Source organism: Erpetoichthys calabaricus, chromosome 3 (assembly GCF_900747795.2).
Source record: "Erpetoichthys calabaricus chromosome 3, fErpCal1.3, whole genome shotgun sequence".
Taxonomy (NCBI): Eukaryota; Metazoa; Chordata; class Cladistia; order Polypteriformes; family Polypteridae; genus Erpetoichthys; species Erpetoichthys calabaricus.
The window spans coordinates 297,488,330-297,514,800 of record NC_041396.2 but is presented as its reverse complement, the minus strand read 5'-3'; the positions used below and the strand labels follow the sequence as shown (position 1 = coordinate 297,514,800).

Genomic DNA, 26,471 nt, shown 5'->3' with positions numbered 1-26,471 from the left:
GCCTTCTCCCAACAGCAATTTTGAGATCTCTCCATAAGTGTTCAATCGGATTTAGATCCGGACTCATTGCTGGCCACTTCAGAACTCTCCAGCGCTTTGTCTCCAACCATTTCTGGGTGTTTTTAGAGGTATGTTTAGGGTCACTGTCCTGCTGGAACACCCATGAGCTCTGACGCAGATCCAGCTTTCTGACACTGGGCCCTACATTGTGCCCCAATATCTTTTGGTAGTCTTTAGATTTCATGATGCCTTGCACACAGTCAAGGCATCCAATGCCAGAGGCAGCAAAACATCCCCAAAACATCTTAGAACCTCCACCATGTTTGACTGTAGGTACTGTGTTCTTTTCTTCGTAGGTCTCATTCCGTTTTCTGTAAACAGTAGAATGATGAGCTTTACCAAAAAGCTCTACCTTGGCCTCATCTGTCCACAAGACGTTCACCCAGAAGGATTTTGGCTTCCTCAAGTACATTTTGGCAAACTCCAGTCTGGCTTTTTTATGTTTCTGTATCAGCAGTGGGGTCCTCCTGGCTCTCCTGCCATAGCATTTCATTTCGTTCAGATGTCGACGGAGAGTTCGAGCTGACACTGTTGCACCCTGAGTCTGCAGAACAGCTTGAATATGTTTTGAAGTTGATCTGGGTTGTTTATCCACCATTCGGACTATCCTTCGTTGCAGTCTTTTATCAATTTTTCTCTTCCGTCCACGTTCAAGGAGATTAGCTACAGTGCCATGTGTTGTGAACTTCTTCATTATGTTGCGCACAGTGGACAAAGGAACATGAAGATCTCTGGAGATGGACTTGTAGCCTTGAGATTGTTGATATTGTTGATATTTTTCCACAATTTTTGTTCTGAAGTTCTCAGACAATTCTCTGCTCTTCTTTCTGTTTTCCATGCTTAGTGTGGCACACTCAGACACACAACAGAAAGGTTGAGTCAACTTTTCTCCATTTTAACTGGCTTTGGGTGTGATTGCTATATTGCCAGCCCTGTTTCTTGCCACAGGTGAGTTCAAACGAGCATCATATGCTTGAAATAAAACGATTTACCCGCAATTTTGAAAAGGTGCCAATAATTTTGTCCAGCCCATTTTTGGAGTTCTGTGTGATATGATGTCAGATTTGGCTTTTTTTCTCCATTTTTTTTGTGTTGTTCCAATGCACATAAAGTAAATAAACATGTGTATACCAAAACATTTGTAATTGCAACAATTTTCTGGAAGAAATGGTGCATTTTGTGGGAAAATTCCAGGGGTGCTGATAATTTCGGCCATGATTGTAGATCTAAGGAAACATGCAAGTAAGAATTTCACTGTACTATGAACACAGATCAACAAACATAAATGTAAACACAGGAAAACAAACTAACAGACTTACTACTAGGCATAAAAGTGCAAAAATGCTTTAAATTTGAGTGGTGTTTATACTTTATATGTTCACGGGGCCATTATTATTCTGTGCACAGACCTCTGAAAATCCTTACCTGCAAGTGCTAATGAACATACAACACCTCACCACCCTCCAGTGCCACGATTAGTAAGTAGAGCTATGTCGCCTGCCACAATGATGAGAATGAAATCGAATAACAGCCACATCCTTGTGTATCAGGTCCTCCTTGAGTGAAATGCTTTGTTGCTGAAAGGCGATCCTTCATTGTTGGGGAACAGACATGTTAATGCTGAGCGGTGCTTCCCACCTCTGTTATCGCACATGAACAATTACTTGTATGAATCTGGGAAACTGTAGAGCCTTGAGGCTGTTCACCTCAATATTAACATTCAAAGAACTGAATCATATATATAGTATGCCATTAAGGACAAAAGAACCTTGGGTGTTCATTTGAACCTTTATGTTCACTGGACCGTAGCTGACAGGGTCTGTAGTCTCATTTTCCTTACCAGTGTTCTACAGAGCTGCAAACACTAGGTTATATGTATAATAGAAGTTGTGAGGGTTTGTATCCTGCAGGTTACTCACTTTTCTCATGGAATAGATAACACAGATATCACAACAGCACATGTAGAATCAGAGAAATTTCCCTGTCAGCCTGGTTTTTAAAGTAAAGTCAGTTTCTTAATTTAGAAAGCCAGCAATTGCAACAATACACTATTAGACTACATAAATCTCATTTTCTTCTGCAAACAAGACAATAAACAAGTTGAACAGATGTTGTTTTTTGTTGTGTAACTTCTCATGATCTTTTAAAATGTCCTCAATTTAAAGTTGCTGCATTTCTAAGCTATTTTATATGATATGCGTAAAATGAAAAGGTGGCAGTAAAGTCAACCACAACTGTAAAACGCCAGGAACCTCTTGACTTTAATTTTGCTCCCCACACATAACATTTTTTGTGTTTTTGCACACACTGCCTGTATTAGTTTACAACTTAGATAACAGCTTTATGTAGGAAGCTCATGTGCTTCACACATCAGATATAACTTATAAGAAGCTTGTTTCCAATGAAAACTGTTGTCACATGGTCTTAAGTTAAATACTATAACAGTACTAATAAATAGCTTCCAACAATTGCATTTGTTTACTTTGTAATCCTGAGGGTCAGCTGCAAAATGTAGGGAAGGGTATATTTGTTCACTTAAAAGTTCTGAAAGAAAAGCACAATAGGGTGAAAATAACTGCTGGCGAGTCACAAGAATAACTGTTAATACAACTGTAATTACAATTTATTCAGTGTGATGATGCAGCTGATGAAGACAGAAGTACCCTGGAATTAAAACATCCGTTTGATCAGATGTTATTTCTCCAACTGAGATGCCACGACACACAACTTTTTAAGTGTAACGTCACTAAAGCTAATCACTCGGCAACCCACCTCACAATTAAGAACAGTCTCCCCTACTGCAGCACAACAAATAAAAACAAGTGAGAAAGTATGTCTGCATGCAGGGGTGTGAATAAGGGGAGATGTAGAAGGTGTGCTACAAAGCAGTGGGGGCCTACATAAATTCCGTTGCTTATTTATTTAGTGATTTAGTCATTGCACTGGACAAAATTATAAGGCTTTGTTTTCAATGCCTAAATTCCACCCTCCTTCCATTCAATGCCCGAAGCTCATCTCTTAGTCTTCAGGGAGAAGAATCGTGGAGGATTAAAAGACACCGCTCGGTCTCCAGAGGGCAATGATCACAGTGGACGAACACACACTGCTCTTGTTTCAAAGGGGGATGGCAAAACGTGCCCTGCTGACTGAGGTACATCACTATGGGGCCCAAACAAATTCTTGCATAACCACTTCAGAATGGCTTGTTGTTCTCTTCTCTGCACAGCATAACATTCAGGTGGGTTCAGAAACTTAGTTAAATTGGAGCACTGTAAAAGTTTCTACTGATTTTATTAACACATTTTGTTTATTAAATATTTTTTACACAGTGAAAAGGGGTGCAACTAGCTTTTTTTAGGGGGTATGCATGATTTTTTTTTGATCCCCATTCTGTATCCATTTTAAAGAGAAAAATATCTACAGTAGTCAAAAACTATATGTACAGTCATGGACACTGACTCATTATAGACATGAAGGGGCAAAGACTCATAGGCTACAACATCGACAATAATCCAGTGTGGCGGACGGCTGGGGATCCTGCCCAGCTGGGACGCCTGGAAGGTCCGGGAGAGGGACAATACCTGCCCTGGGCTAATGAGAGGGGGTTTACGGAAATTTCGCCTCTCACATTTCGCCTCCATGATATTTCTCCCCCACCCCAGTAACTTTTAATACCCCACACCCAGACATTTTGAGTGTTGGAAGTTTCTCGATAAAATAAAGTGAATAATTGTTCTCAGCGTTCAAAACTGACTTTCCTAATTTAAACATTTTTGTAACAAAATAATAAAAACGTTAGCAATAGTGCATCACTTAAATGAAATGCTCAGTAAACATATATATATTTTTATTTTGATTAAACGAATCCAAACGATTTTACAAAAATTTATATAATAATAATAATAATAATACATTTTATTTATATAAAGCCTTTCCCATGCTCAAGGCACTTCACAGAGTTTAAGATAGAACGGCAGGGTATACAGTATATAGCATTGTACTAAACCAGATAAATAAATGAAGTGAATTCAGAGAAAAAAAAGCCTAACAGACAACATAATTGATGGTCCAGCACATGCACACACACACCCACACATATATATACAGATTTCCATGAGCATCTTGACAGAGAAGTAAACTGAGAGAAGGGTAATAAAGTCAAGTAGAGCTAAAAGCCTTCCTGAACAGATGAGTTCTGAGTTGTTTTTTAAAAGAATCCATGGAGTCAGCTGACCTGATTAATTTCGGTAGGTCATTCCAGAGTCTGGGCGCTATACAGCTGAAGGCCCTGCTGTCACCCATGGAGTGTAGATTAGTGTGGGGTACAACAAGATTGCCAGAATCAGAGGACCTTAGTGAGCGGACAGGCACATAGTGATGGAGAAGGTCACTGATGTAGTTTGGCGCGAGGTTATTTAAGGCTTTGTATGTTATTAGTAGGATTTTATATTCGATTCTGTAAGACACAGGGAGCCAGTGGAGACGGAGCAGGATGGGTGTGATGTGCTCGCTGCTGTTGGTTCGAGTAAGGACTCTTGCAGCTGAGTTCTGAATAAGCTATATGAATAAGATATATGTGTAATATCACATGCCACTGCGAATAAACATACGCGTAATACAATTTTGTACTAAATTAATATCTTTGTAATTTACTGGGGGTGAAATGTGTTGAGGGCGAAATGTAAGGGGCAACTTATCCAGACGCCACGAGAGGGCAGGTGCCCTGGTCTGCATGAGGGCCACGGGATCACAGCTTAGAAGCTCATCTCTGTTGGGGCCTGTGGCCACCACCAGGGGGGGCCCGGAAGATCATGGAGCCTTGGAATGCAGCAACAACTGGAAGTGCTGCCGGAAGAGATTCCAGGCACACCCGGAGTGCTTCCGGGTGCTCATGCGGCACTTCCGCCACACCAGGAAGTGCCGTCAGAGGACGGCGCTGGCCAGGGAAGGAGTGGAGGTGGCAGAACAGAAGGAAAAGCGATAGAAGAGAAGGGACTAATAATATTGGTGGTGATTTGTGCACTGTGGAAATTGTGTGCAGAACTGTATAAATAAAATGTGTGTGTTTCGGGACATTTGGCGTCCGCGTCTGTCCGTGTCCGGGGTTCAAGTTCCTCACCAGCAACAACAGCAATAATCATAAAAATTACCAAAGTGGCATAGCATAGAAGACACCGACGCGGCAAAGTAAACTAAACATGGCAACAACACTCTCGGCTTTGACTGCATTGCTAACGGCTGATTTGATTCAAAGTACATGGGCCAATGTTAAAACTCCACAAAATGTCATCTTCCTCTGATCACCACCATCTTGGAATTGATATGCAATTCACTCTTCACATTTCTCCCAAAGTGCTTGCGGTCATGCACAGACTGAATGATGATATTGTGTTATTGGCATGCATAGACTTGTATATAATAAAAAGGGATTCTTGGCAAATGTTTAAAGATTATTATTAGACTTCAATTTCATTGAATTTTCTGATTATACTAGAAAATTATTTATTTATCTATTATACAGTATAGTATAGTTCTTTACCTGTCTTGCACTTCTCCTGGGTTTACAGTGGTGTGAAAAACTATTTGCCCCCTTCCTGATTTCTTATTCTTTTGCATGTTTGTCACACAAAATGTTTCTGATCATCAAACACATTTAACCATTAGTCAAATATAACACAAGTAAACACAAAATGCAGTTTTTAAATGATGGTGTTTATTATTTAGGGAGAAAAAAAATCCAAACCTACATGGCCCTGTGTGAAAAAGTAATTGCCCCCTTGTTAAAAAATAACCTAACTGTGGTGTATGACACCTGAGTTCAATTTCCGTAGCCACCCCCAGGCCTGATTACTGCCACACCTGTTTCAATCAAGAAATCACTTAAATAGGAGCTGCCTGACACAGAGAAGTAGACCAAAAGCATCTCAAAAGCTAGACATCGTGCCAAGATCCAAAGAAATTCAGGAACAAATGAGAACAGAAGTAATTGAGATCTATCAGTCTGGTAAAGGTTATAAAGCCATTTCTAAAGCTTTGGGACTCCAGCGAACCACAGTGAGAGCCATTATCCACAAATGGCAAAAACATGGAACAGTGGTGAACCTTCCCAGGAGTGGCCGGCCGACCAAAATTACCCCAAGAGCGCAGAGACGACTCATCCGAGAGGTCACAAAAGACCCCAGGACAACGTCTAAAGAACTGCAGGCCTCACTTGCCTCAATTAAGGTCAGTGTTCACGACTCCACCATAAGAAAGAGACTGGGCAAAAACGGCCTGCATGGCAGATTTCCAAGACGCAAACCACTGTTAAGCAAAAAGAACATTAGGGCTCGTCTCAATTTTGCTAAGAAACATCTCAATGATTGCCAAGACTTTTGGGAAAATACCTTGTGGACTGATGAGTCAAAAGTTGAACTTTTTGGAAGGCAAATGTCCCGTTACATCTGGCGTAAAAGGAACACAGCATTTCAGAAAAAGAACATCATACCAAAAGTAAAATATGGTGGTGGTAGTGTGATGGTCTGGGGTTGTTTTGCTGCTTCAGGACCTGGAAGGCTTGCTGTGATAGATGGAACCATGAATTCTACTGTCTACCAAAAAATCCTGAAGGAGAATGTCCGGCCATCTGTTCGTCAACTCAAGTTGAAGCGATCTTGGGTGCTGCAACAGGACAATGACCCAAAACACACCAGCAAATCCACCTCTGAATGGCTGAAGAAAAACAAAATGAAGACTTTGGAGTGGCCTAGTCAAAGTCCTGACCTGAATCCAATTGAGATGCTATGGCATGACCTTAAAAAGGCGGTTCATGCTAGAAAACCCTCAAATAAAGCTGAATTACAACAATTTTGCAAAGATGAGTGGGCCAAAATTCCTCCAGAGCGCTGTAAAAGACTCATTGCAAGTTATCGCAAACGCTTGATTGCAGGTATTGCTGCTAAGGGTGGCCCAACCAGTTATTAGGTTCAGGGGGCAATTACTTTTTCACACAGGGCCATGTAGGTTTGGATTTTTTTTTCTCCCTAAATAATAAAAACCACCATTTACAAACTGCATTTTGTGTTTACTTGTGTTATATTTGACTAATGGTTAAATGTGTTTGATGATCAGAAACATTTTGTGTGACAAACATGAAAAAGAATAAGAAATCAGGAAGGGGGCAAATAGTTTTTCACACCACTGTATGTATATTTTGCACCGCAGTTCTTGGAAATGTGATTTTGTGCCACAATGCGATGTATGGACGGTACGACAAAAAAGCCACTTGACTTGAGCTGAACAATGTAGTTCATTCATTTCAGAGAACTGAATCCAATTTCTATTTCTATGATTTATGGGGTTGCATTTTAAGACTATGGCTGTACTGTTAGTATCACTGCAGGCTACACCTTTTTACACTCGAGGGTTGACTAGAGAACTACCCACAATCAGTTGTGTTTATATAGCTATTAACAATCTTTTTCTTTATATTCATGTAACACAGATTTGATTATTTTAGAACAGTGTTTCCCAAACTCGGTCCTGGTGACCCCCTGTGGCTGCAGGTTTTTGTTCCAACCAGATTCCTAATCAGTGACAACACCTGATAGCACTGATATCATTTAATTAGCTGGGATTTTTTTTTTCTCTTATTCTACATTCAGAAAAAGCACAGCAGTGTGACTTTTACATTTATAAGACATTTAGAAATATTTCTGCTTTTTCTATGGATTTAAATGCTTAACTCTCTTTTGTTGATTTCATTATATTTTGCCCTTTTTTGCAGTTTTTCCCCTTCGCTGTATCTTATTAATGACAATTAAAAACAAGCAGAGCAGACACGCAGGCAAAAAACACTTAATAATCAAAGGCTGCAACTTTAGCGTTAGACCCACTGATTAGTAAATAATGGATTAATTAAACAATTAGAACACCTTGAAAAGTAAAATGAAAATACTGTCAAAAAGAAAAAAAATACATTATTCCTATATAACTGCTTGGTACATTTTAATATTTTTAAAAATTTTTTTTTTTTAACCAAACTTGGGAAATAACAGTTCACTTAATTAGCCCAGGAGTCCAATTAAAAACAAAAGCTGTTTGGAACAAAAACCTGCAGCTACAGGGAGTCCCCAGGACCGAGTTTGGGAAACACTTTTAGTGTAACATCATCAGTCATTAGTTTTCTTAATCCACTAAGTCAGGGGTCCTCAATCACGGTCCTAGTGGGCCGCAGTGGCTGCAGGTTTTCCTTCCAACTGCTTTCCTAATTAGAACTCAGGCCTTGCTTATAATGAAACTTAGTATTTAACTGTATGCCTTGTAAGTGCTTTCATTCATCCAAGAGAAATTGTAATTGCGCTGTAGAGTTTCTTTACCTGAGAGCATTATCCATGTCTTTTGTGGACTAGAACAGAATTAAACTTAACGCTCCTTTCAATTCCCCTCTCATTTATTTCTAAACATTTTTTTATACAGACACTTTTAATGAAGCATATGCACAGGTTTAAAAGGAAGCACGGTGGCTGAAGAGCTGCTGGTTTATTTGGTTATCTGCATTTTATTATTAACTAATGTCTGATTAACAAAACAGGCAACAAGTAATATTTTAAATGCAGCTGCTAAAACTAAAAGAGGCAATTAAGGGTTCCGAATTATAACAGGCAAGATAACTAAGATTAAGCCCAAAAATGCATTGCTTTAGTAGTAAATAACCTGGTTAAAAAAACCTGCAGCCACTGTGGCCCTCCAGGACTGTAATTGTTGACCTCTGATCTACAATGTAATTAAATTTGTCTTTGATGAATGAAAGTGCTAACAAGCTATATAGTTAAACACCAAGTTTCATTATCAGCAAGGACTGAGGTCTAACTGGGAAACTGGGTGGAAAGAAAACCTGCAGCCACTGCAGCCCTCCAGGACCGTGATTGAGGACATCTGCGCTAAGTCCTAAACAGTGTCGGGTGGGTTGGTGCTGGAGCCCATCCCGGCTATCAAAGGATGGAAGACAGGAACAAACCCTGGTCAGGGCGCCAGTCCATCACAGGGTGAACACACACACACACACACCCCAAATGCACACTAAAGCCAATGTAGTGTTGCCTTTCATCTAATCTGCACGTCTTTGGACAGTGGGAGGAAACCCATGCAGGCACATGGAGAACATGCAAACTCCAATGCACGGGACATGGTCTCCTTACTGAGAGGTAGCAGTGTTACCACTGCGCAAACATGAAGCTTAGAGTAATCTGAAATGCAAAACCAAAAGAAATGAAGAAAAAAAAGGAAAGCCTGCCAATATAAGTCACATGTTTTCTCAAATGTCACGCCTCAAGCATATATTAAAGGAAGTCTTGCAGTCAGGCACTGCCCTCAACATTCTAATACCGTCAACCCATTATTTTTGCATCAAACCCCTCTTCCACCCATTAGTCACAGCTCCTCTCTTGTATCTTCAGGTTTCCATGCACAGATCTGACAATGATGAAACCTCTCAAAGCATCTCTGTGCACTTGTGAGCGGATGACTTCAAAGACGTCCGGTGCTGCAAACAATTTGAAGTTAGAAGTCAGCATGTCGCTGCTATTCTTGGTTGTCTGTTAGGTCACACCTGTTGGATTAATTTATTTTTATTTATTTTATGGATTCAAGATAGACATGTATACACAGTTATATTGAATTTGAGCCATTTGCAAAAATGATTTGAACAATCAAATAAAAACAAAAAAAATATCAACTATGAGCTAAGTGCGGTCTGAAAGATACCACAGTAGGCTGTAGCAATACATAAGACTCAAACACAGTGGGTATGGACTAGTGCTGGGCGGTATACCGGTTCATACCAAACACCGTTTTTTTAGTTTTTTTATGATATGGATTTTTCTTATACCGCAACACCGGTTTAAATTGCCTAAACGACGTTCGGAACGTGGCGCAGCGGGAAACTGTTCAAGTGGGGACCTTTTTCACTGCTACACCGCTAAACACAGATTTGTTGCACTAGGGCTCTTTTTCACTGCTACACCACTAAATAGTGGGCGGTAGCATAGGTATGCCGCGCAGTGAAAATGGACAGAGAGCCGAAAAAAAGCAGTCACATCTGTCGCCTGGAGATGCTTTAGTTTTAAAAGGTCAGATGTGTAAATACTGTTTCTATACTACTGGATAACACTGCAAGCCAAGTTGTACTTGTTTTATTTGTTTTCAATACAGTGTAATGTACCTGGGTACTGTGTAATAGTGTGACGACATTTTGACTTTATTCTCGGCATTTCCACTTTAATCTTGACACTTATGACGAGAATATATTCTTTTGACTTTGTTCTCGTAATTTGTCATTAAAGTAGAACATCGTAAACTAAACTTCATCATAAAATGAATATTTAATTTACTAGATTTTCTCAAACCCCGTCATAAGTTATATAGCACATTAAATGCTTTGTGTTAAGTGATTCGTTCAGAGATGGGCGCAACTCTGAATGGATGGCATAATTAAACATGTATAACGAAGATATTTTTAAAGTTCTGAACACTCCGTGGGCTAAGTTTATAACTAGTTTTAATTTCACAAAGATGTTTATCGTGTGGTGATTGGTTATGTGGTGAAAGAAAAAGGAAGGATAGGAACTGGGGTTTTGGTAGCCTACGTCAGATAGAGACAGCATGCATGCAATAAAGATAGCCCGCTCAGAAGAACATGAATTGAATTCTGTGTTCGTGTCTCCGACCAGCAGATCACAAACCCAACATTTACACAATATTTAAGTTAAACCTGTGCGATAGCTATTCATACATCCAGTTTTTTGGAGCCTCGTCACACCTGCCATAAAGTTCTCTACACTGAACGTACACCTGGGGACCCCTTACTGCGAGGTAGCAGCACTACCGCCTCACTACCGTGCATGTGTAATACCTGCTTTAATGCATTTCATCATGAAAATGATATCAAGTATTTATCTTAGCATTCTAAATTTTCAGAAAGCAGGAATATCATGAAGTGAATGGATTCTGTATGGTGATCGCTTAAGAAGCGTAGTGATTAACCACTGGGTCGGGGAACGTAACACAAAGCATTTAATGTGCTGCATTAATTTATGACGGGGTAAATTAAGTAATTGATTAAACATTGATTTTAGGAAGAAGTTTAGTTTACGACATTCTACTTTAATTATGAAGTAAACTATGAGAATAAAGTGGAAATGTCGACTTTAATCTCAACATAGACGGCGAGAATAAAGTGGAAATGTTGACTTTGTTCTCGACATATAATTTGTTTTTTTCTTCCCAGTATAGCTTAGCTTGAAGCAAGGTCCATATTAATGCAGTTTGCCTAAATGATGGTTCAGCTGGTAAAGATGTCATCACCAAGTTGCACTTGTTGTATTTTATTTTAACTTGGTGAATACTGTGTAATGCACCTGGGCTTGAAGTCTTGAAGTAATAGTGCAACTATCAGTAATAATACTATTATTTATTTTATTGTTATTATTTATTAGTTTAAATATTATGCAGTTTAATGATGATAAAGTTGTTTAAAAAGTCACTTTAACGTGTCAGTGGACAGAGATTGTTAACATTAACAGAAAGTGTAGTTGGTTTACAAAAAATATTTACTATTTATTCCTTTTCTAAGACATGTTCGGTGCAATACAATTTTTGACAAGCACTTCTAGATATTTTACTAAGTCTAAATGCCTCTTTGTATGGTTGAAAATATGTTGTCAAAATTATAGTTTGTTTTTGCAAAATTTGTTCAATAAAAAGGTTCTATATTTTGACTGCATCTGTCATGCAATGTGATACCTGTAGTGCCACCCCCTTGAAAACTATCACTTTATGGGGCAATGCAAAACTGTATTAATACTTGTGTGCACATTAAAATGTTTTTTTTTGTACAATGTACAATACTCTTGACAGTGGAATAGGTTATTCTTAGCCAGTAATTGCAGTGGAAAATGTGGTTAACATCCACTCATGCATGGGGAAAAAATACCGTCGAATACCGTGAAACCGGGATAATTTAGAAAAATACTGTGATATAGAATTTTGGTCATACCGCCCACCCCTAGTATGGACTTTCAAATAATTTTTAAAATCAGGACATTTCTCTAGCATTGCTCCAGGACTGGAGTAGGGGCATTGACTGGCATAAGCATACAGACATTCTTGGGGTTCTCTAGTGGTTTGGGGGGAGCTCCTATGCAACACATATTCTGCACACTCCTTAAACAGTGAATGATATTCAAATATAAGACTGATAATAAAATGCAAATACACGTACATAGGAACATTAAGTAATTTGACAAACGAGAGGAGACCATTCAATCTCCACTAGGTGTCCTCGACTATGCAATATGTTATTTAGTTAAAAGGATTCTAAGGGGGGGCGCAGTGGGTAGCGCTGCTGCCTCGCAGTTAGGAGACCCAGGTTCGCTTCCCGGGTCCTCCCTGCGTGGAGTTTGCATGTTCTCCCCATGTCTGTGTGGGTTTCCTCTCACAGTCCAAAGACATGCAGGTTAGGTGCATTGGTGACTCTAAATTGTCCCTAGTGTGTGTTTGGTGCGCGTGTGCGTGCCCTGTGGTGGGCTGGCGCCCTGCCCGGGGCTTGTTTCCTGCCTTGCACCCTGTGTTGGCTGGGATTGGCTCCAGCAGACCCCGGTGACCCTGTAGTTAGGATATAGCGGGTTGGATAATGGAAGGATGGATTCCAAAGGATCCACTTTATCAATTCTATTCAGAATTTTGAACACCTGAATAAGATCCCCTTGCTTCCTGCTCTATTTGAGACTAAACAGGTTCGATTCCTTAAACATGTCAGAGTCAGATATGCCCTTTCAGTACCAGAATGCACTTTGGTGCTCTCCTCTGTACAGCTTCAAATGCTGATGTGTCTTTTTTTGAAGCGTGGTGACCAGAACTGCACACAGCACTTCAGATGTGGTCCCACACGTGTGTTATTTCGTCTGAGCACAACGTCCTTTGATTTATAGCCAACAGTTTTTACAACATTACCAGTGCCCAAACACTCTTTGATTAAATGTTAATGTATCGCCATAAACAGAGTACCGCCACTTCAAGCACTGGATATAACGTAGCATTTTATTTACCTATTTAATCGCTTCTGCGCATTGCTTAGATAACGAAAATGTGGTGTCAAAGTATACCCCTAAATCCTTTTCAGAGGCTGCTTCCTTTAGGACAGTGTCTCCCATCTTGTGTTTATAATTGACGTTCATTTTTGCCCTCGTGTAGCATTTTGCATATCTTTTTACATTAAACACCATTTTCCAAGTGTTCACTCAGTTCGAAGCTTGTCCAGGTCTTTCTGAATTGTTTCTACACCTACCATTCCTGCAATTTTAGTATTGTCTGCAAATTTCATGTGTCATTATGATAAAAATATCTGTTTTTATTGGCACTTTACAAAAATGTGTGGCTTTTGGAGGGTTTTAAATAGAAACACAGCTTAACTCAAATGATGTAAGTGTTATGTTGTGGAGGGTCTGTGGCTAATTACAGTTCAAATCTCTAAGACAAAGTACTTCAAAGATAGAGATTTGAATTTTATGTTGGGATCTAAAGCTAAAATTACTATCTGACTGTGACGGAGAGATCATATATAAAAAAGGGCAGAGATTTTTCTTAGCCAGTCTATAGTGTGCTGGACTGCAACTATCACTTCAATGATCCGCTGTGGCAACCCCTAACGGGAGCAGCTGAAAGTAGAAGAAGAAGAGGCCCACCGAGTCAACATGTTGATTAAAAAGGCAGGCTCAGTTACTGGATGCTCTCTGGACCTTCTGGAGGTAGTCATGGAGGAGAGGAAGAGAAAACTGATGGTTGTTCTGACCAATGCTGCACATCCTCTCTGTGACATACCAGTATTGAGGACTTTTACCCGACAATAGATAGCTCAATTTTATTCCTCATACGCTGCTGCTGGGGGCTTGTTTTGTTTTGGTCGTGCTCTGTCTCTAGTGGGGGGGGGGGGGGGGGGGGGGGGGGGAGAGAAAGAGAGCAAGCTATCTCTAATCTATCCTTTTAATCCTTATAATTATAAGTGCCAATGTAACAATAGGCTTCATGGCAATAACTCCTGGGAAAACTGGAAATTAAGGTCAAAGTGGTCTTATTTTCAGTTAAGACTACAAAATGACAACAAAAGTTCAGAAGCAATGTCTCCGAGACCAGACAGTTAACTTTGTGAGCTGGAATGTTAAAGGCCTGAATCACGAATTAAAGAGAAAGAAATTATTCTCTCAGCTACCAGGTCTAAACGCTAAAATAGTATTTTTACCGGAGACCCACTTATTAGCAAAGATCAGTGGAAGCTCAGTTAAGAAGGGAGGTGATGATTAGTGAGCAGCAGTATGTTTCATGCCAAGAAAGAGCACCACAGATGTGATGTTTGCTCGGAGGATGTTGATGGAGAAGTAGAGAGAAGGCTAGAAGGAACTGCATTGCGTCTTTGTGGACCTGGAGAAAGCATATGACAGGATGCCTCGAGAGGAGCTGTGGTATTGTATGAGGAAGTCGGGAGTGGCAGAGAAGTATGTAAGAGTTGTACAGGATATGTATGAGGGAAGTGTGACAATGGTGAGGTCTGTGGTAGGAGTGACAGAGGTGGGATTACATCAGGGATCGGCTCTGAGCCCTTTCTTATTTCTGACAGACGAGATTAGACAGGAGTCCCTGTGGACTATGATGATTGCTGATGACATTGTGATCTGTAGTGAGAGTAGGGAGCAGGATGAGGAGACCCTGGAGAGGTGGAGATATGTTCTAGACAGGAGAGGAATGAAGGTCGGTAGGACCACCACAACAGAATACATGTGTGTGAATGAGAGGGAGGTCAGTGGAATGTGAGGATGCAACAAGTAGAGTTGGTGAAGGTGGATGAGTTTAAATACCTGGGATCAACAGTACAGAGTAATGGGGATTGTGGAAGAGAGGTGAAGAAGAGAGTGCAGGCAGGGTGGAGTGGGTGGAGAAGAGTGTCAGGAGTAATTTGTGACAGAAGAGTATCAGCAAGAGTTAGGGAAGGTCTACAGGACGGTAGTGAGACCAGCTATGTTATATGGGTTGGAGACGGTGGCACTGACCAGAAAGCAGGAGACAGAGCTGGAGGTGGCAGAGTTAAAGATGCTAAGGGTGTGACGAGGATGGACAGTATTAGAAATGAGGACATTAGAAGGTCAGCTCAGGTTGGACGGTTGGGAGACAAAGTCAGAGAGGCGAGATTGCGTTGGTTTGGACATGTGCAGAGGAGAGATGCTGGGTATATTGGAAGAAGGGTGTTAAGGATAGAGCTGCCATGGAAGAGGAAAAGAAGGTTTATAGATTTGGTGAGAGAGGACATGCAGGTGATGCGTGTAACAGAACAAGATGCAGAGGACAGAAAGATATGGAAGAAGATGATCCGCTGTTGCAACCCCTAATGGGAGAACCCGAAAGAAGAAGTAGTAGTTTCGGCTGCACAAAGACTGGACAGGCCAAATATTCCATTCCAGTTTTACAAAGAAAACTAGAGGTGGAGGAATTCTTATACATAGAACAGTCTCATTTGTAGAATCAGATGCAATATCTGATCCGGAAGGGAGATAAGTGATTGCCATGGGTAATTTATTTAACTGTAAAGTGATTCTGATAAAATATTTATGCACCCAATGTCGATGATAGGGACTTCATCCAAAATGTATTTGCATCAATTCCCAATGTGAACACTCAGAAAATTATAATGACTGGGAATTTTGTGTTTTAAATCCAGACCAAGATAGCTCTCCTGCCACAGGGGTGATGACATCTAACACTGCAAAGACAATTACACCGTATGCAACTAATCACAACTTATCAGACCCCTGGAGATTTCTAAACCCAAACTCAAGAACATATTCCTTCTACTCACCAGTGCATCATTGCTACTCAAGAATTGATTATTTCTTTGCAGATAACAATTTCTTGCCTACAATTAAGTTTTGTTAAGTATGACGCTACTGTTATTTCCGACCATGCCCCTTTGATTTTGTAGCTAAAATCATTATGCCCCACATACTCATCTCGCAGATGGCGTCTTAATCTACTTTTATTAGCAGAATTTATATCCAAACAAATCAATATTTTTTAGAGACAAATACATCCTCAGAGGTTTCTGCAGGAATACTTTGGAGAACCCTGAAGGTATTCTTAAGAGGACAGATTATCTCATATCTTTCCCACAGAAATAAATTGAAAACCAGGACTTTTAGCCAACAGAAGTGTATAGAGAAATGCTACTGGGGTCCTTCATGCCTACAGTAATAAACTTTCATAGTGCCTCACCGAGAATTCTCTCTTAGCATATTTGTAAGTCTTGTGTGTGTTTGAGGGGGCTAAGGTTGCTATTGATGTTAGTTATAATATTTCAATATCCCTTCTGTAAAAATCTTAATTTTCCCCCTTGGGACATACATACGAACAAATGGACAAGCAAGTGAGCTGATAAAATAACCAACTATCCATAAATTCATCCACATTGTTGTTAAACTATAGTGTCAGAGAAACATTGAGTCACTACAATCTGCAGACAATGTAGCCATCTGGTTGCATTTAGTGCAACAGAAATTCTAAGTGCACGATTATTCACTGTACGTATTCATAAAGTGTCACCAAGCCATACATAGGGAGCTTGTTTGCCCTTTCATTAATTTTTTACATCTGTTAAGATGCTCGTGCCATCATTTGTATTTCAATGTGCTATATAAATAAGTGTTGTTGTTGTGCCTTCTCACCTTTACACTCGTTAACATCATGTCACTTACCCACTGCAATTTCAGGGAGCAGGAGGGAGCATAGCAAGCAGAAGCCACCGCAACGCCAATGACCCAGCAGGTGTTTCTCTGCTGTGCTGCCAATTATGGCTGATGAAGTCAAGTCAAGTCAAGTTGGGGAGCATGCACCGGTACAGTGCGTTGCTGCACCAACTACACGTCGAAACAGCTCGGGATCCTGGTTGGCAACCCCCCAGGCAGACAAGCGGTCCAGTCCTACCCTCCAGAAATGACCCTCTATCTGCTGCAGCCAGATGTTATGTGGGCGACCCCTCGGCCTGGTCCAGCCACTTGGGTCCCCAACAATGAGGATCTTATGAGCCGGATCACCCACGGGGAAACGCGCGACATGGCTGTAGTGCCGTAACTGACGCTCCCTCACAATGCAGGTAATGTGCCTCATTCGACACAAAGTCAAACCAACGGTACCCAAGCATTTTCCGGAGAGACACAGTACCAAAGGAGTCCAATCTTCGTCTCAGGTCACTGGATAGCGTCCATGTCTCACAACCATATAGTAAGACAGGAAGCACCAGGACTCTAAAGACTTGGATCTTCATCCTTTTGTAGATATCAGGAGCGCCACACACCCCTTTCCAGCGACCTCATGACCCCCCATGCTCTCGCAAATCCATCTACTGACTTCACAGGAAGAGTCACCAGTGTCACATGAATGTCACCACCAAGGTAAGTAAACCTCTCGACGAGGTCGACACTCTCTCCGCAAACACGACACACTGCTAATGGCTGTGCCCAAGAGGTCATTAAAGGCCTGGATCTTGGTTTTTATCTAGGACACTCGCAAGCCCAGACACTCAGACTCCTCACTCAGACTCCCAAGTGCCCCGATCAGAGCCTCCATTGACTCCGCAAAGATCACAGCATCGTCAGCTGATGAACAAGTAAAAGATAAAAACCTACAACAATATACAAGTTGAAGAGACCTCCCTGTAGGGAAATTTGAAACAGTAAACTAATCTGAAGCTGAAGATGCACAGAATGTTTCTCAGTTTCAAGACAAATGAATTTGAAAATTCGCCAGTGCCTGTCCCATCGTTCTCAGCATACCTTGATAAAAGCTGCTCATTAGGCAACGCTCTCTTTCAGTCGTCTGCTCAAATTTTCGTGACCTGTTACTTATTGGCCTTCCTTTATTCAGTTTATTCTTGCTATTTGCCATACTGTGAAGTCGCTACCCCTGTCCACAGGAAGTCACACCCAGGCTAGTGATACAGAACACAGCAGAGTTTCACTTAGCATACATTTTCGAGAAAAATGATGCCGTAATTTGTTTTGCATGTGTTTTTGCAATTGTGAAACATTAAGCTCACTAAAACTTTATTTTTTGCAGTTTTTAAAGATGTTTTCTGGAGCTTTTTTTTGGGTGTGGAAAGCAACTGTTGCTCCTCTTTGGTACCCACAAATGTTTCAGAAAAAAAAGGTCAGCTGAAAATAATAAAGCATCTGTTGGAAATGTGATATGGATAAAACATGTGGGTGTCGCTGTTAACCAGTTTCGTGTTTTTGGGTCGTTATGATGGTGTTCCTTATTTCATTTTTTATAGCTTTTCCTACACATTTTTCTTTGCATTTTTTCACTCTTTTAGGGTTTTTAATTGAAGACTTCTATTATTATGTTGGTTATGATACTATGGACTGTGCATTCAAAAATCTATCCACTCATTTACAGAACCTGCTTCAGTTGAAGCACAAATCGTGGCAGCCTTGAAGAAGTGTATGGGTGAGATACTGGGACAGCTTAGCGATTAGCAAAACAAACAAGCCTGATGGACTGAATGGTCTCCTGGTATTTGTCAAATTGGTTATGAAACATCACTCTTTCATTCACAACCTATATTTGATTTCTCATTATTATTATGATGTTACCTTGCTTCATTTTCTTTTTACTATACCACACATTCTGAGATGTTTTCATCATCATGATCATCACAGTTGACTGTGTGCAGAGGGTGCAGACCTATAAATACCTGGGAGTGCAGCTGGATGATAAATTGGACTGGACTGCCAATACTGATGCTCTGTGCAAGAGAGGACAGAGCCGACTATACTTCCTTAGAAGACTGGTGTCCTTCAACATCTGCAATAAGATGCTGCAGATGTTCTATCAGACGGTTGTGGCGAGCGCCCTCTTCTACGTGGTGGTGTGCTGGGGAGGCACCATAAAGAAGAAGGATGCCTCACGCCTGGACAAACTGGTGAGGAAGGCAGGCTCTATTGTAGGCATGGAGCTGGACAGTTTGACATCTGTGGCAGAGCGACGGGCGCTCAGCAGGCTCCTATCAATCATGAAGAATCCACTGCATCCACTGAACAGGATCATCTCCAGACAGAAGAGCAGCTTCAGCGACAGACTGCTGTCACCGTCCTGCTCCACTGACAGACTGAGGAGATCGTTCCTTCCCCACACTATGCGACTCTCCAATTCCAACCGGGGGAGTAAATGTTAACATTATACAAAGTTACTGTCTGTTACATTATGCTCAGACTACATACCCACTTGTGAAGCCACATCTGAAGTGTTGTGTGCAGGTCTGGTCACCATGTTACAAAAAAAGACATTACAGCACTTTCACGCTGTGCAGAGGAGAGCAACCAGGTGCATTCTGGGACTGAAGGGCATGTCTGACTCTGATACATCCCGGGAGCCAAACCTGTTTAGTCTCAAACAAAGCAGGCTGCAAGGAGCTGTTATTCAGGTGTTCAAAATTCTCAATGAGTATTGATAATGTGTATCACTTAGAATCCTTTAAACTAAAAAACATTAAAGGGAATGTGCCTTTTAGACTGAGGCAAGGAAGCCCTTCTTCACTCAGAACTGTGGGACTCTGCAGCAACATTGCAAGTCACATTGTAAGTCATGTATATGAAGCTGTGCAGACGAGAGCAACCAAGTGCAACCCAGGATTTACGGACATGTCGTACTGTGAGAGGCTCAGAGAATTAAAACTGTTTAGTCACAAGTACAGGAGACGGCCCTAATCCAGGTGCTCAGATTTCGTAAAGGCATCAATAAAAGTACAGTGGTGCCTTGGTTTGCGAGCATAATTCGTTCCAGAAACGTGCTTGTAATCCAAAGCACTCGTATATCAAAGCAGATTTCCCCATAAGAAATAATGGAAACTCTGATAATTTGTTTCACAGCCCACAAAAATGATTAATACAAAATATAAAGTAAAAATATGTAAAACAAATTAACCTGCACTTTACCTTTGAAAAGACTCGTGGCTGGTGTGAGGGAGAAGACAGAGAAGAGAGGAGGGTTATTGTGTAGGACGACTTTCACTCTAACTAACGGAATCCCTGCTATCTGTTGGATCACTGGAATGTTTTTTTTTTTTTTTTTGCGACTTTAACAAGGAAACCTATCCAATGACAGTTGCTTTTGCCTAAAGAGTTACTACATTTGGACACAAAATTAAAAAATGTTTTACGCACTGTAAGGTTTCTAAACTGTTCTGGGATCCCCCACCTCCCCAATGGGACGACACGTGGAAGAACATCCGAAGCAACCGCAGGCTCCCAGCGCTGCAGCAGTTTGTGGCAAAAGTGAATCAGAAAAGATTGCGGTCAAGCTATAAGTGCTTGCTGTCGATGGGTGATGCAAGGAACATTATAAATGCAGGGCACAGTATTACTTGGCCACTAACCTGGTCACAACCCTGCCTGACTGCTGTGTCTCTGTACAGGAGAGTGGAAGATCCCGCTACAATAAATAACCGTGCTGTTTCACGCTGAATAAAGCTAGCTTTGCTAAAGTACTGAGACTCAGCCTCGTGTTTTGGGGTGCAAGACAGGGACTCGCATGTTACAGCACGCACGCGCACACACACACACGGTCACCATGCTATAGTAAACAGTATACGCTCGTACAGATGTTGACTATATGAGTGAGGCACACCGACTGAGACCGAGTATGGGAGGCGATTACCCACAATTCCCACCTGACGCTCGGCAGACAAAGCATATACAGGCAGTCCCCTGGTTACGTACGAGATAGGGACTGTAGGTTTGTACTTAAGTTGAATTTGTATGTAATTCAGAACAGGTACATCACTTTAATAAATGTTATTGTTGACCGACTGTAACCAAGTGCTCTGCCAATGAATGATGGAGGTTCACCTCTCTCTGACCTTTTTATTTCTACTTTATTTTCCATGGTGATGGTTTTTCTCTTCTTTACTATATCACCAGCACTTGCATCAGATTTATTTTTCAGAGACATTCTTGAAGGGTGAAGACAAAAGGTTAAGATGAGCTCTTCTGTACAGCACTGTACACGCTATCACAGCAGATTAGGCACCAGTCGTCAACACGTCTGATGTATAGGGTGGTCCTGATCTAATTATGCAATTTTCATTACGCTATAACTTATTCAGTTTATTACATAGAAAATCACCTGAAAAATCCCGGACCATCGAGAAGTGTGCGAACCGACGTCACAAGGAATCGTCCCCGCATAAATCAAAGTCATCCAGACAATCTGGATCTGCAGAATTAGATCTGGACCACCCTGTACTGACAAGGAACAACTTCCTTCTATGTGTGTAACAGTACAAGCAGGCTTGCTATTGAGACTGAATGGGGGCAGCGAGGGGCGGTTCATCACCAGCCCACGTCAGTCACCTCATGCTGCCTGCAGCGTACGCAACACCACTGCCCCCATTCAACACGCAGCCATTCGAGGCACACTAAAATACTACCCCCCGCCTCCCCATTCACCCTCAATGGCCTCCGTTCAGCCACAACAGGGTCACCACTTGCAGTGGGGGGCAGCAGTAAAACCGCTTGCCGCCGGGAGCCACCCGACGGACACTACACTGCAAGAGCAGCGAAATCGACCCCTTCCAGCCTCCGTCCAGCCACCGCTTGCAGCGTCCCGGGGCCGAAGATGACGGAGCGGCAGTTACTGAGGTGCATGCATCGCTGCTGCGGCCCCGTTTGTATGTTGTAGGTCGGGTGTCCGTAACCTGGGGACTACCTGTACGTACTACTCGTATTGGAAGACCTCGCTCGTTTATCAAGTTAAAATTTATTAAAAATTTTAGCTCGTCTTGCAAAACACTCGTAGACCAAGTTACTCACAATCCAAGGTTACACTGTAGCTCCAGACGAGTTCTTTTGAATAAAACCATGAAGCACACACTCGAGGACACCAAACAAAAGGACTGAAGCCAGGAAGCGTTTCTTTACTCAAGCAGCTGTACAGTTCTGGAATAAACTACTGAAGCATAGAGTTGAAGCAAAGAAATTGATAATCTTTAAGAAGCATCTGGATGAGATATTAACAGAGTTCAGCTATTAGCTAAACAAACAAGCCTGATGAACTTACCTTCTTTGTGACCCTGCACTCACCAGACGTCTTCAGAAACCAACAGCACTGGGAAGAGACAAAGGCCAAAGCACAGAGAGGGAGCAAGTGTTCTAATCAGTGATACTCCAATCCATTTGTAGCCAATCAAAACTGGACGATTTTCACAACAGATGCGTTGATCGGCGACAGGAAAATTGTTCGATCACAAAAAATAATTTTTTTTCAGTATTTGCTTTTCTAAAATATACGATAATTTAGTTGAAGTGCTCCTTTATACAAGGCATTACAGCAGTTGAGTGAGCGAGTGTCTTTTTGCTGCAAACAGAAATCGAGTAACATATCGGTGATTGGGATTGGCCATAAAATAAAATCTGATCAGTTCTAACCACTGTAGCTGCATTCTGATGAGATCTGCCCAGCAGAGCCTGACGTGGATTGTATGCCGAATGATAATTCAAAGCAAGTTCAGCATATCATAATTATTTGTGCTGTCATTTGTTTTGCTGTTATTTTGAAACCATTGTGGCTTTGTGACAATACTGTCAGCCGACCTACCTTCCCACAATGCAATTCACACCACTGTACTTGGCCAGTCCGTGGGGAGCACCGCAATGTATATTTGCTCAAGCACCCTAACCCGATACTCAATGGAAAGTGCTATAAAAAAGCAGACTGAATTGAAATGATTAGTTCAGCAGATAGCTAACTTTTGTTTTATTTTTATCTTGTTTGGAAATGAACTAATGTAAAACTCGCAAACATTACAAAAATATAGTGCCTATAAAAAGTATTTGCCTCCTTGGAAGTTTTCACATTTCACTGCTATACAACATATGATAATATAATTTGGCTTTTCTAACACTGATCAGCAGAAAAACAACTCTGTAATGTCAAAGTGAAAGCAGATCTACAAATGAGCAGCTTCAGGGCCATCTGCAGGGGAGCCAATTAAAAGGCAAGCCTGCCCAAGCTGCATGATTTCCAACTGGTATGGCAACAGAGCGCCAAACCAAACAAGACAGGCAAAGAACTTTCTGATAATATCATTAATATTTAAAACATGACAACATACAGTCCATTGAAAATGTACTCGGCATCCAAGGATATATTCTCATTTTATTATCTCAACTACTAAACTTTTTTCCAGGTGATCTACAAAACGGTGTCCATTATGCCATATAAAAAGAAACAAACTGAAAACCATTCAACAATCTGGAAAAAAGGAAAAATCCCAAATTGTCACATTTGAAAAGTCTTCCCCTGTTTGTAATTATAAAGCTCCCTTAGCTCAGTCCTGTGTATCATCTGCCCCCTCTCCCCAAGTGTGTTGGTGATCTCCAGTTCACTGATGAGAATCTACCTCCATCTTAAGCAGGGGTTATGCTAGCTGTATTAACATCTGGATTACTCAGGCTCTCAAAAGCAACTCCTTTATGCCGTAAACAATAGGAGAACTCCTACACATGTGTGCAAAGGGACAGCCACCAAGCACTGCAAGTGGAGCAGTTCCTTGTGATGTCAGTTGAGCTCTCTCCCACTCACTCAGCTCCAAACTTTTGTGTAGCATCACCACTACATCCCACTATCCACAGTACAAATTTCTGTCGACTACGCCAATTGTATTGTTGTGGAACATCAACATTCATTCATTATTTTGGCTCACCTACAATACATAGAAAGGCTAACTATTGTGTGTGTATGTGTTGTGGCAAGCGGCTGGGGGTGGTAGCCAGCCGGGACACCCAGAAGGACCGGAGAAGGGATTATGCCTCCTCCAGACTACGACGGCATGACCACCCTGGTGGCTTTGGGGACCATGGGAACAGAGCTTAGAAGCTCAACCCCATAGGGGCCCGTGGTCACCGCCAGGGGGAGCCCAAATGCCTGAGGAGCCCTGGCCCTCAGCACTTCAGCCATACCTGGAAGTGCTGGGGGGAAGAAGACCAGGGACACCCGGACTGATTCCAGGTGCCAGCTGGCACTTCCGCCACACCAGGGAGTGCCGGCAGTTGCTCACTGGGAGGCACCTGGAGCACGTCCGGGTGGGTTTAAAAGAGGCCGCCTCCCTCCATTCGATGGCTGGAGTCGGGTTGAAGAAGGACGGAGCTCGGAAGAGAGGAGGTCAGAAAAGAGAGGCATTGTGTGAAGGGCCAGGACTGAGGGTGATTGGTGCTGCGGCACTGGGGTGTGTGTGTGTGTGTTCCACTGTAAATATAAATTATGAATAAACGTGTGTTGGTGCTTGAACCATCGGTGTCCGCCTGTCTGTGTCCGGGCTGTTCCCCACAGTGTGTTTGCCGATTGGCTGTTGCGGCTGAGAGCGATGGGTCAGAGTATTAATGAAAGAGGAATGAACTTGAAATTGTTGACATTGTATCTTTTGGAATTTATTTTTTTAACCATTTATAATTTTCTTTTGGCAGCACTGTCAATGAAAGTGTTTGAATTACAAATAAAAATTCCCAGTCAAACTGATCAAAACCCCAGGTTGTAACAATCAATTTTGTGGCAAAAGTGTTGGGGGTGTCACACACATGTGCATGGGGAAAAGCTTAAGGGCTTGAGTGACTGTAATTCTCCACCAAGGCAGAAGGTGACACTGTCTAATAACGATGAAGACAAACACAAAGCCATCCATGACGTCACTTCCGAGGTGCGACCGCCTGGACTCGCCTCTTTCTCCCAGAATTCCTTGTAAATGGAAGATGTGACATTTTGAACAGTCTACCTGATTCAACCGTCAGGACGACTCATTTTTTGTTTTTACCACACACTTATTTTCATTTTTTCCACTAGTTTAATTGTATGGGGTTGGCCACAAGGTGCCCCAAAACACTTCACTTGTCATATGCTTATCTTACACTGGCTAAAAACTTTTGGAAAAGTACTGTTCAAAAACTATGGAGCATACGGCAGCAACAGCATCCCTCTACAAACTGGAAAAATGGTAACAGCTATACCCACACAGAAACATTTAAAAAGAAGCCTTCACCAGGTAGCTTTGAAATGTGGTGTTGCGAATCTTCTCTTCACATTTAACGTTAAGGCCTCTACTAGAAAACGGCAGCAAACTTTCAATATACTGCTTCAGCTTGGTTAAAAAAAGAAAAAAGGAACCAAACTATGCAAACAAGGAAGTTCAAATAAATGTGAATATATAAATATACTGTATCTCTTATGTATATTAAACAGAAGGTGTTACAGTACTTATAGTGCATTCCAAAGTATTTTGACCGCTTCACTTTTTTCACATTTTCTTATGTTGTACCCTTATGTTAAAATTATTTAAATACATTTAGTTTTTCATCAAGAGATACTCAATAGCCCACAATGAGAGAGCAAAAACATGATTTTGGAAAATTTTGCAAATTTATTAAAAATAAAAAAACTGAAATCTCACATTGATACAAGCATTCAGACCCATAGCTATGACTAAGGGGTATCCTGTTCTAATGATCACCGTTCAGATGTTTGGAACCCACCTGCAGTCAATTCAGTTGACTGGACTGATTAGGAAAGGCACATACCTGTCTACAGAAGGTCAAGAGCCAAGCACTCAGATCGAAGGAAATATAAAGACAGGATTGTGTCAAAACACACATCTGGGGAAAACAACAAAAAATGTCTGCAGCATTGAAAATTCCCAAGAGTGCAGTGGCTTCCATCATCCTTAACTCTTTGAGGGCTGAATATTTTTTCCCAAAACACGCATTTTTTTTGAAAAGCACCCAAAGCAAGGGTCTCCCACATAAATCAACCTAAAATATCAGTTGCTGGGTGCTGTGGCCACCAGTTCACAGTCTCTTGTGGCTCGAGACGCTCACGGGTGGCATGGTGGCTGGCAGGAACACATGGCAGGCTGGCTGCCAGGCTGTCTTCGTATGATGGGGGTAGGGACGGCAGTAGCAGTCGCGGTCACAGAGTAATGCAATCTAGTTTGTACATGGTGTCACTATGAGTGGCGGTCTTCATCTACATAAATGTGTTTGGCACCACAATTAGCTGGAGATCAATCAGCTGATGCCGGTACCTCACTTTCCAATTCAGAGAGTAATTTGCTTTGTGTATTCGATTTGATCTCTCACTAGATGTCGATGCCATTTTTGTTGTTGTTTGCTGCTCACTGCTCCTGCCAAGCGCAGGGAATCTCAGTCAAACCAACGAAGCTAACTTCGAGAATCAAACTAAAACGTAACGGCGGGTTTTGTCACCGTTTGCAGTTGCTTACTGCTCTCAACCCCTCCCTGCTGACCAAAGTCGACATCCGCCCTGAAAGAGTTAAATGGAGGAAGTTT

At 41.6% G+C, this 26,471-nt stretch overlaps 1 protein-coding gene across 1 annotated transcript in view; it reads right to left on the bottom strand.

The window, feature by feature from the left end:
• atf7b (activating transcription factor 7b) overlaps window positions 1-26,471 on the bottom strand; it is a 159,848-nt gene that overhangs the window by 39,931 nt on the left and 93,446 nt on the right.